General features: G+C 32.0%; 1 protein-coding gene across 2 annotated transcripts in view; it reads right to left on the reverse strand.

Annotated features, from left to right (window-relative positions):
- The window catches only part of TBCK (TBC1 domain containing kinase), a 174,089-nt gene that overhangs the window by 59,188 nt on the left and 102,511 nt on the right, over nt 1-12,390 (reverse strand). The gene's annotated exons all lie outside the window — the stretch shown is intronic.

A 12,390-nucleotide genomic window follows, 5' to 3' on the forward strand; every position in this document is an offset into this window, starting at 1 on the left:
CTATAGAAACCTTTTCTTATCGTTGGCAAACTTCGCTTACTATACTTTTAAAAGGTAGTAACTTTCCCCATTAAACATTTGATTGCTTTTTGTGATCAAGAAAGCAATTGCCTTCTATGGCTTTCCATGAAGAAAAGCCTCTGCTTTCATCAAAGATTTGAGAGAAGACAAATCTGTATGTCAAAGATGTTTAAGATTATAAATTTCCAAATTATTTCCTGAACTCCCTTTTCCATCTTATCAGATCAGCATTACTTTGAATATGTAGTGAAATAAAATAAATAAAAAGTTCCATTGAGGAATGGAATCAGTTGCTGTTTGTTTCCTCGTATTCAACAATGCGTTTTCTTTCATGGTTAAAAAAGTGATTCTCTAAACATACCCGTATTTTATTAGTGGGTCTGTATACAGAGTATATAAAACATATTCTAAAGTCAAATATAAATTATTTTTAGGTTTTATTTTAGATTATGTTTATTTGCCTAAATACCTTCAATGTAAATATTACATATGCATAATCCTTTGTATGCTTATGTTGTCACTTAAAATGTAAAACATATACTATGCAAAAAATAATGTTATGTTATTTGGCAATAACTTTACAGTTTAAAATCCATTTTAAGTACAATATTATGTAACAGTATTTTGCAATATAGATAATTCAGCTGATTGTTATAGGAGTCTATTTTATAATAATAACTTCGTTAGGGTGCTTAGAATACTTAATGAATCCCTTAAGATGTCAGTCTTAGAATTTGTTTGCCTTTCTCCTCCTCTAAACTTGGACTACAGGAGAAAAATTCATGTTTCAATCAAGTAAATCAAGTCTTTTTGATATCACTAAATCCAACTACCACTTATTTTCTTATTTTTTATTTTTTATTTTTTTTGGCTTACTTTTGGGCTAAGGGTGGATGTTAAGAATACACTGTATATATTATGAAAAAAACATTTTAAAACATACTGTTCTCTATCAAACCCCCTTATTTTACCTACGTTCTATAGGGTTGACCAATTTTATCCTATATTTAGCTACAAAGATTTCCAGTATTCATCTTTTACTAAAATTGTACCTACTCTATTGCCCTAATGGTCCAGATTGCTTATGAAGAGATCATTAGATACTGATATTACAATATAAACAATAAAGAAAATAGTTGCAAGGCTAAACTCTTTGTTCTTGAATCAACTATTGCTCTAAATCATTTTGGGAAACAGTGTTTGGCTCTCCTTTAGATGTACATTCTACTCTCAACATAATTTGTGAGCAACACACAATTGCTTTCCCTTCTACCTTATTGCAAAAACATTTCAACTTATTTAAGAACAGGAATGTAGGCAACTGTGTGGGTATAGTGAAAACATGCATTAGGGAAATAGAAGAAAATGTACACAAATGCTCGAAAATCTATGACTACTGTGTAAGACATGATATATATTTATGTACACATTTGAATTAGTACAAGGGAAAAACACAACATTTACACTATTGATAAAATGGCAACTTACAAGTTAATTTGCATTAAGTAATCTGAATTTCCTCCACTCTAAAATGTGGGTAAAAATACTTCAAAGATTTGTTTAGGGGCAAATAGAATAATATACACAAGTACCTGAAAATTATAAGCACTGTGGTATTCTTTTTAAACTATTCAAACTAAGAAAAGGCAGTGATGTTATTAAAGAGATAAAACTTTGTAGACTGGCATTTATATTAGACTTTCAGAAGCTATTCCAACTTAGAGTACACATATGTATTTTAAGTTTTATCTATTCTAAAGTCATATTTAATCCACATTTAAAGTATAGCAGTAAACTGAGGATAATTCAATGACTTTTGCTTACTTTATGACAGTTATATGCAAGCAATTAACATTATATAAATAAAACAAATATATTTTATTTAATAAAATTCTAGGCTAGTATTCATAATCAAAAACTGAATAAATCTTGCTTATTCACAGTGTATATATAACTTATACCAGTCCTCAATAAATTAATATAGATTATAATTTAATAAAGAAACATTAAATAATTTTGGTGTTGACCAGTCTTTTTCCAGAATACATTCAGTTTAAAAAATCCATTTAATGCTATTCTTCAGTTATATAACTATATATATATGTGTGTGTGTACACGTATATTTCAATTAATAAGCAGTGGTAGAATTGTCAAGCAGAGTCTTAGCTATTTAAAGAAAAGTAGATTGGAAAAACATTTGGCAGTAGATAAAATAATTCTTTTGGCAATTCTTTAGTCATTTCAAGATCAAAATAGTATTAAAACTAAGATATAAAGGTCAAAGTGAAATCTTAAACTAAAATTACTGAGGTAAAACTGCCAGAAAGATTCTTTCTTTGAAGAGCCAGCATCCCTCTCCCTTACTCCCTTTGCTGTTTGTAGTGACGTCTAAATGTAAAATGAAAGTAATAAACCTAGCACAGCAGAATGGAAATAAAAGAATACCAGAACATCTCTTCTTTTGTACAAATTCCTTAGATACAAAAGACTGTCATAAAATTCCTTGGTGGTTCTCACAGTTGACAAACCTTTAACCAGATTCATAAAGAACAAAAGAGAGGACCCAAATAAATAAAATCAGAGACAAAATAAGTGTAACAACCAATACCACAGAAATACAAAGGATTGTATGAAATTGCTAAGAACTATATGCCAAGAAATTGGACAACCTGAGTGAAATGGATAAATTTCTAGAAACATACAATCTTCCAAAACTGAATCAAGAAGAAGCAGAAAACCTAAATAAACGAGATAACAACTAGTGAAACTGAAGTAGTAATAAAAAAACTCCTGACACACAAAAGCCCTTGACCAGATGGCTTCACAGGCAAATTTTACCGAACATTCAAAGAAGAACTAACTCCTATCCTTCTCAAACTACTCCACAAAATTCAAGAAGAGAGAAGACTCCCAAACTCTTTTTAGGAGGCCAGTATTATCCTAACTCCAAAAACAGGCAAAGACACAACAAAGAACAGAAATTATAAATCAGTATCTCAGGTGGACATAGATGCTAAATCCATGACAAAATATTGGCAATCCAGATCTAGCAACGCATTAAAGAGATCATACACCATGAACAAGTGGGATTTACCCCAGGGTTGAAAGGATGGTACAATATTTGCAAATCAGTAAACGTAATATACCACATAAACAAAATGAAGGACAAAAATCAAATGATCATATCGATAGATGCTGAGAAAGCATTTGACAATATCCAGCACCCATTTATGACAAAAACACTCAGCAAAGTGAGAATAGAGGGAGCACACCTCAACACAATAAAGGCCATATACAGAAACCTACCAAAGTCAAACAAAATGGGCAAAAACTCAAAGCTTTCCTCTTAAGAACAGGAACAAGACAAGGGTGTCCACTTTCACTACACTTATTCAACATAGCACTGGAAGTTCTAGCTACAGTGATCAGAGAAGAAAAAGAAATAAAAGGCATCCAAATTGAAAAGGAGGAAGTAAAACATTATTTGCAGATGGTAAGTGAATTTGGCAAAATAGCAGGACACAGTCAATATTCAGAAATTGATGGCATTTTTGCACACCAACAATGAACTATCAGAAAGAAAAACTAAGCTATAGCAACAACAATATAAAAGTATCTAGGAATAAATTTAACCAAGGAGGTGAAAGACCTGTACTCAGAAAACTAGAATACTGAAGAAAGAAACTGAGGGAGATACAAATAAATGGAAGCATATACCACATTTATGGACTGGAAGAATTAACATCATTAAAATGTCCATACCCAAAACAATCTATACATTCAATGCAATCCCTATTAAAATATTAATGGCATATTTCACAGATCTAGAACAAATATTTCAGAATTTTATATGGAACAAGAAACGACCCCAAATACCCTCAGAAATCTTGAGAAAGAAGAACAAAGTTGAAGGGAGTATAATACCTGATATCCAACTATATTACAAGGCCACTGTAATCGAAAGAGCCTGGTATTGGCACAAGAACAGACACATAGATCAATGGAACTGAATAGAGAGCTGAGAAATAAAACCATGTCTCTATGGTCAATTAATATTTGACAAAGGAGGGAAGAACACACAATAGAGTAAAAGTAGTCTCTTCAATAAATGGTGTTGGGAGAACTGGACTGGTATATGCAAAAAAAAAAAAAAAGGAAGAAAGAAAGAAAGAGAGAAAGAGAGAAAGATAAAGAAAGAAAGAAAGAAAGAAAGAAAGAAAGAAAGAAGACCATCAATTTATACCATACAGCAAAATAAACTCAAAATGAATAAAATACTTAAATATAAGCCATGATACCATAGAAGTTCTAGTGGCAAACAGGCAGTAAAACTTCAGATATCCCATGTGGGAATATTTTTGCCAATATATCTGCCAGGGCAAGGGAAATAAAGGAAAAACTAAACAAATGGAACTACATCAAATTAAAAAGCTTCTGCTTAGCTAAAGAAACCATCATCAACATAAAAAGGAAACTGGCTATATGGGAGAATATATTTGCCAATGACAGATCAAGCAAGGGTTTAATCTAAAAAATATATAAAGAACTCATACAACTCAGCACCAGAAAGGCAAACAACCCATTAAAAAAATGAACAAAGGACCTGAATAGACGCTTCTCCAAAGAGGACATACAGAGGGCCCATAGACATATGAAAAAATGCTCCACAGCATTAACCTCCAGAGAGATGCAAATTAAAACCACAATGAGATACCACCTCACACTGGTCAGAATGGCCATTAATAATAAATCAATAAACAACAAGTGCTGGAGAGGATGTGGAGAAACGGGAACCCTACTGCACTGCTGGTGGGAATGCAGACTGGTGCAGCCACTGTGGAAAAAGTATGGAATTACCTCAAAAATTAAAAATGGAACTGCCTTTTGACCCAGTGATTCCACTGCTGGGAATATACCCTAAGAACCCTGAAACCCCAATTCAAAAGAACCTATGCACCCCTATGTTCATAGCAGTGCCATTTACAATAGCCAAGTGCTGGAAATGGATAAAAAAGCTATGGTACATTTATACAATGAAATACTATGGAGCAGAAAGAAAGAAGGATTTCTTACCTTTTCCTACAGCATGGATGGAACTAGAGACTATTATGGTAAGTGAAATAAGTGAAATAAGCCAGTTGGAGAAAGACAAATACTGTATGATCTCACAAAATAAACAAACAGGTAAAACAGTACCAGAGGCATGGAAACATGGAACAGACTGCCAGCTGCCAGAGGGGAGTGAGGAGGGAGGTAATACGGAAAGAAGGGAAAGAATTAGTCAAAGGACATGCACAAATGACCCACGGACAAGGACAACACTGTGGGCGGGCTGGGTGAAAGAGGGCAAAGGGGAAAAAAATGGGAGAGCTGTAATAGAAAGATTAATAAAAAATAAAAGAAATATATTGTTCAACAAAAAATATTTTGCAAAAAGAATTATATAAATATAAAAATTAGATGAATAAGTACTTCAAAATAAGATTTTCATAAAATAAACATGGTAATTAACTGGATATTATGAAAAAGCCCATAATCATAAAAATTAACTTAAGAAAAATAGATAATCAAGTACCTCTCTGATTAAAAGACATCAAGCTCAGATAGTTTTATAGATGTTTTACTCTATAAGAAAGACAATTCCTTTTATACAAACTGATTACACTGAAAAATAGGAAAGAAATATAATTTTATGATAAAAAACTGACATCAACATAGATGAAGAAATTCAATACTAGAAATAGCAGCAAATCAAATAGTATTTCTGTTTTTGTTTTTGTTGTTTTTAGTACACTAGTAGAATTTATCTTAGAAATGTAAGGACCATTTGCTATCAAAAACTTTAATAATGTAATACATTATCAGATTAAAGGAGAAAAAAGGATGATCCTAATATATCTATATCAATAGAACAAGCATTTGATTAATTCAACAAACATTAATGATAAACACTCTCATTAATAAAGAAAAATTAAAGGGACATTCATTACCCAAGTGAAGAGCATTTATCAACAACATCAAACTTAATGATGAAATTAGAAGCATTTTCATTAAATTCAGACACAAATGAATCTGCACACTCCTATGACTTCTAATTTTACTTTATACTAGAGGCCCTCTCTAATGTAAAAAGACAAGAAAAATGTGAGATATAATAATAAAAGTAGTAACTAGAAAGAGATAGTCATTCATATGTAGGTGACTGAATCAGCTACATAAACATCCAAGAGAACCTGCAACCTGCTCCATTTAATGAGTGAATCAATTCTAAAATACTCGGCATTTATACAAAGCAGCTGTAAACTTCTATTCACACAAAAACTGCATGTGGATGCCAATAGCAGCTTTATTTATAATTGCTGAAACTAAGAAGCAATCAAGATGATGTGCTGTAGGTAAATGGTTAAATAAATCAGTACATTCAGACAATAGACTCTTGGTGCTAAAAAATGAGCCATCATGAAATGAAAAGACACGGGGCAATATTAAATGCACGTTACTAAGTGAAATAAGTCAATCTGAAAGGTCAACATACTGTATGATTCCAACTACATGACATTCCGGAAAAGGCACAACTATGGAATCAGTAAAATGATCAGAGTTTGTATCCAAGTGTCTTAGGGGAAGAGATGAATAGGCAGAGTGCAGTGGATTTTTAGGGCAGTGAAAGTACTCTGTGTACTATCATGAGGTGTCCATGCCATTATACATTTATTCAAACTCACAGGATGTACACCACCAAGAATGAACCCTATTGTAAATTACGGACTTTAGATTATAATGTGTCACTGTTGGTTCATTAATTGTAACAAATGTACCACTCTGTGGGGGACATTGTAATGTGGGGGGCTATCCATGTGTGGGGGCAGGGAGTACACAGGAAATCTCTGTTCCTTCTGGTCAATTTTGCCATAAATTTAAAACTTCTTTGAAAAATAAAGTCCAAAAAAATCTAAAATAAACAATAATCTTTTCTATTATACTAGTAATAATCAATTAGAAAACACACTAGCATAAAATATTGTTCATAAAACTTAACAAAATGATGTATTTATTCTGTATATGGCCATCTAACAAGAACCTCTAAATCCACATGTTCAACACTGAACCCCGAATTTCCACCTTCCTACTTATTCCTCCTACAGTCTTCCATATATCAATAAATAGCAAACCACCACCCTTCTTAGCCTAGGCCAAAAACATTGGATTCGCCCTTGGTTCCTCTCTTTTATACCTCATGTTCAATCAGTCAGTAAAACCTGTTGGTTCTGCTTTCAAAATATATCAGACTGCTTCTCATCACCTCCACTGCTGCCCCTTGGGTCCAAGCCACCACAGTTGTTTTGCCTTTGTCCCCCTATTATCCATTTCCCAAACAGAAGCCAAAATAACCCTTTTACATGTGAGCCAGATCATGTCACCACTCAGGGCTAGCAACTCTTCTTGGATGTTCCCCTGACGCCTCATCTTTGGCATTCTCTGTCTCCCTTATTGTTCTTTATTTTCTCAGTGACACCTATCCCCAAATAATATAATAAATTATTACTTTTTTTTTTGCTATTGTCTGTATATCTTCCACTAAATGCAAATTATAAGAGGGCAATGCTTGTCTTTGACTCTTCTTCACTGTTAAGTCCCCACCAACTAGAATAGTGAACAGTGTCTTCTATTTCAGTATGTATTCTAACATATTGTGGACAAAGTAATGCATTGCTGTTTATGTTATTCATTATATTTTTGATTATGGTTGAAATATATCATAAAAGGAAATAAATTCTAAATGCAAGTGAACTAAAACTTGAATATGCTTCAGATAGAAACATTTCATATAAATATTTTTCACTTCCCTTCTTAGTTTTATTGTTGATGGGGATAATATATAAGATTTAAGAGTATATAAAAACGTTTGTTTTGCAACATAAAGCTTTAGCAAGTTGGACTATAACTTAGATTTATCATAATAAGAAATATATAAAGGGATTTTTTTGTTTAGTGACATTCACAACTTAAAGTTTTTAAATAAAAATCTCATTTCAGATTAAGGTATAAAGGAAAAAATTTGAAACCATTTACTCAAATTTAAAATAAGCAACAACTTTTCTTAGTAAAATTTTACTTTATCCCAAAATGAAAGTCTCATATTACATGAAATGTTAATATTCCTTTCTGACCTTTTAAAATCAATTACTTCTCAACCTTTTTGTTTCACTCAAGAGTTTAAATTAGTAGACAGAATATAAGTGACATTTGTAAGAATGGCAGAGTAAGCATCTCAGAATAAGCTGTTCCTCCAAACAAAACAAAAACAATGAGAACACTGGCAAAGATAATCAAAATAAAGTTTTTTGGAATTCTGGAAATTAAAGAAAGGTCTGCAGCAACCCGAGAAGTGCATATTCAAGAGAAACAACTGAATTTCAGTAAGAATGCGAGCTTTGTGGTGTTTTAATCTGCCCTAATCTCATCTCCTGCCACTCCGTTCCACAGTCACTTTGAAAACCAACAGTCCCACAACCAGAAGTCTAGCAACCAACCACTGGTGGGAGCAGAATGATTTCAGGGCTCCCAAAAGCACCACTGCAGGGAATTGTGATTATCTGACTTGTTTTGTAGTTCCATTAAAACCTCGTCTCACAATGCTTGTCTTTATTTGATTTGACTCAAGAGCTCTCTCACTGCAAACAAACTTTTCCCTGAAATTTTTGTCAAAAACAGTCAGCAGCAATAGTGTACTATAAGGCGAATGATTTGTGTGCTCTGAAAAGAAACCAGAGTTGTAGCAGCAATTTTTTATTAATTGCAACTGCCTGAGGTGGCCGTAGCAGTTGAGGCAAACAAGAAGGTGACAGTAACAATTAAAAATTAAAGTCAAAAGCTGGGGAATTCAATGTCCATAAGGTCTTCAAAAGCTCTGACATGCTCCTGGAAATATATAAGGCCAGCCATACATACATAGTACTCTTTGTATGACCAAGAAAGATCTGAGAAGCTCTTAAGCTCCCACCTTTGATTGACCTCAAGACTCTGAACAAGTACAAAGCGAAGGGTAAAGCAGAGAAACAAACTCCTGCCTCTGTTGTAAATCTGCTCTAACATGAACATACTCTCTCAGCAAAGCCTGGAGACTTACTGAGTATAGAAACTTAAGGAAATATCTGTCTAATAACTCTCTGACTGTTAAGGTAACTAAACAGTGGTCACACTTGACAATTATACAGGTTTCATTCAGAAAAGTCACTAAACAAATAAATATTATCAACCACCACTATCACAACAATGAACAGCAACGAAAGCCCTAGGGAGGAGGGCAGAATCTGGTTTCCAGAGTTTCCATATTATATTATTTTAAGAAGTTTGTTTTCAACAACAACAAAAACAAAGCTATGAGATGTTGGACTTACTAGACAAAGACTTAAATTAGCTAGTTTAAATATATGTTCAAAGAACTAAAGAAAACAGTGTCTCAGGAAATAAAGTATGTTTAAAGAACAAAAGGAATGATGCCTTACCAAGCATAGAATATCATTAGAGACACAAAAATTATACAAAGAAATGAAATAGAAATTACGAACTGAATGCATAATAATTAAAATAAAAAGTTCACTGGAGGGGCTCCACAGCAGACAGAGCTGACAAAAAAAAGAATATCAAATATAAATATGGATAAAGTGAAATTATCCTGTTTGAGGAGCAGAAAGAAATAAGAATCTATAAAAATTAACAGAGCCTAAACAACCTTTGGGACACCATCAAGCTTAACAAATATGGATAGTGAGAATCCAAGGAGAGGAGAGAGAAAGGAGCAGAAAGATTATTTAAATAAATAATGGGTGAAGACTCTTAAAATTTGAATAAAAACATTTACCACATCCAAGAAACTCAATTAACTCCAACTATGAAAAAGTCAATGAAATCCCCATTTAGATATACCATAATCAAATTCTCAAAAGAGAAAGACAAAGAACCTTAATAGTTGCAAGATAGAAGAAATCCATAAATTGGACTTAAGCAAAATTAAAAACTTATGTGTTTCAAAGGATCTTATCAAGAAAGTGATAAGTACATTATTATGAAATGCTAATCAAAATTACAATGAGATACCCACTTCACACTCACTAAGAAGGCTACGATCAAAAAGAGTAACAATAACTGTTTCCAAGGATGTGGAGAAATTGCAACCTTCATGCATTGTCAAGGGGAGTGTAACATGGTGCAGATGCTTTGTAGATCACTTTTGCAGTTCCTTAAAATGTTAAACATAAGAGTTATCTTATGATGCAGAAAACAGACTCGAAAGTATATATCCAAAAGAATTGAAAATAGGCATTCAATCAAACACTTGCATATGAATGTTTGTAACAGCATTATTCATAAGAGTCAAAATGTCCATTAACTGATGAATTGATAAATAAAATGCAGTATATTCACACTATGAATACTATTCAGTCATAAAAAGGAATGAAGGACTGACACATGTTACAACATAAGTGAATTGTGAAAACATTATGCTAAATGAGAGAAGAAAAATCAAAAGAAAGAAATTAGCTAATCACAAAGGGCCATGTATTATATTATTCCATTTTTAGTAAAATATCTAGAATAAGTAAATCCATAGAGATGTAAAGTAGATTAAGGTTTGTGAGGGGCTGGGGAGCGGTGGTAAGTGACTTATAACAAATAGTTTTAGGGGGGTCACAGATAAAATATTCTAAAATCAGATAGTAGTGATATTCATAACTCTGTGAATATACTAAACACAACTCATTTTGTACTTTAAAAGGGTGAAATTTATGATTTGTGAATTACATTTCAATTAAAAAATACACATCCTGTGATGTCATAAAGACCTGGGGTTCAGTTTTGGTACTGTATAAATCTACTAGCTGTATAAACCTTTAATTTCTTTCTGGGTTTAGTTTCATGCTTCTGTTATAAAATAGAAATACTCATACTTAAGAGGTTCTTCTGAAAATTAAATGACAGAGTTATATTTTAAAAATCTAGCATATTTTCAAGCACTGAGTACTCAGATATTATTCACTTATACCTTTATTTTTACTCAACTTTTCAAACTACCACTCAGTCTTATTAATTTCTATGCTTATTCACCTCTCCCTTCATTATATGACATTACACTTTCCTAAAACTGTTCATTTGCCAAAGTATATCTCTCTAGTATGAAGGAAAGAACTAATGTTTTTTGTTATTAAGAGAATACATTTTAATATTTAAAAGGAAGAAAACAATAAATTAAGTTTTTATATAGAATTGTTGAATTTTAAAGTTTCAAGCTCTCTAACAGGTCATTTAGAACAACTCTTAGCTGATGAGTTCCTGTACCAAAATCCATGAGATGGCAGTGATATCGTCTGCTGGAATACTCTAGTGTTTAGGAACCTCCCTTTCCTAGAGACACCCAGCACACTTTGGAAAACTGCAAATCAGATATTTACTTACTAGTATAGGTTCTTATTCTTGTTATATCTCTTAGGATGATTTGAAATGTTATTATAATTTTTAACACATGTATATATTCATGTAGCCATTTTCCTTTTTTATCATCTAAATTTCTAGAGGCAGAGACTAAATTACCAAAACTGTTTTGTATTCAATAACAATCTGTCATGTTTATATGTGTCTTTAATAAACACAATTATATAATGATGGGAAAATGTGAATACACGGATGCCCTCATATATTTGAGAACATGAAAAATCACAGAAAGAGCAAAAGGGGAAAAACTGTGAATTCTTGCAATAAACACCTAATTACAAAAATGTCTAGGTGCAAAATCTGTTTGTTGAACATACATGAAAAAGTGAAAATGTTCTGTCATTAAAATGTTATTTTACAAGTTAGAGGCTATCCTATTAAATCTATTAAGGTATCTAAAAACTCTATACACATTAATTGAAATTCAATTTCATGGAAATGATTAAGATATTATAGTAACAGTAGAACATTTGAGATATATAAATTCTTATTATTATAGCTCAAAGTTTAGTTGACCATATTTATAAAGCCATATATTTAGAAGGAATAGAATGTTGAAAAACCTGAATACTATAGTTTTCCAAAATGGTATTTCTTTTGAAAATCAACAATCAGTAAGTGTACATACTTATTCTATGAACAACTCTAGGTCTTTCTCTATTTTTATGACTCTTTTTTTGGTTCTGTAATTCTCTCAGTATATAAGTTGATATAAAAACAGATACTATGATTGCATAGAAAAACTTAAACTTGTTACTTAAAAGAGTATGTCAAAACAATCTTCCTAACTGTATAACCAAATAGACATAAAGATTTTCTGAAATAGTTGCATGAATAAAATCATATATTACATTTACACAATGGAATACTATGCAG

The sequence above is a fragment of the Furipterus horrens genome, unplaced genomic scaffold, assembly GCF_987537825.1.
Source record: "Furipterus horrens unplaced genomic scaffold, mFurHor1.1.pri manual_scaffold_2, whole genome shotgun sequence".
Taxonomy (NCBI): Eukaryota; Metazoa; Chordata; class Mammalia; order Chiroptera; family Furipteridae; genus Furipterus; species Furipterus horrens.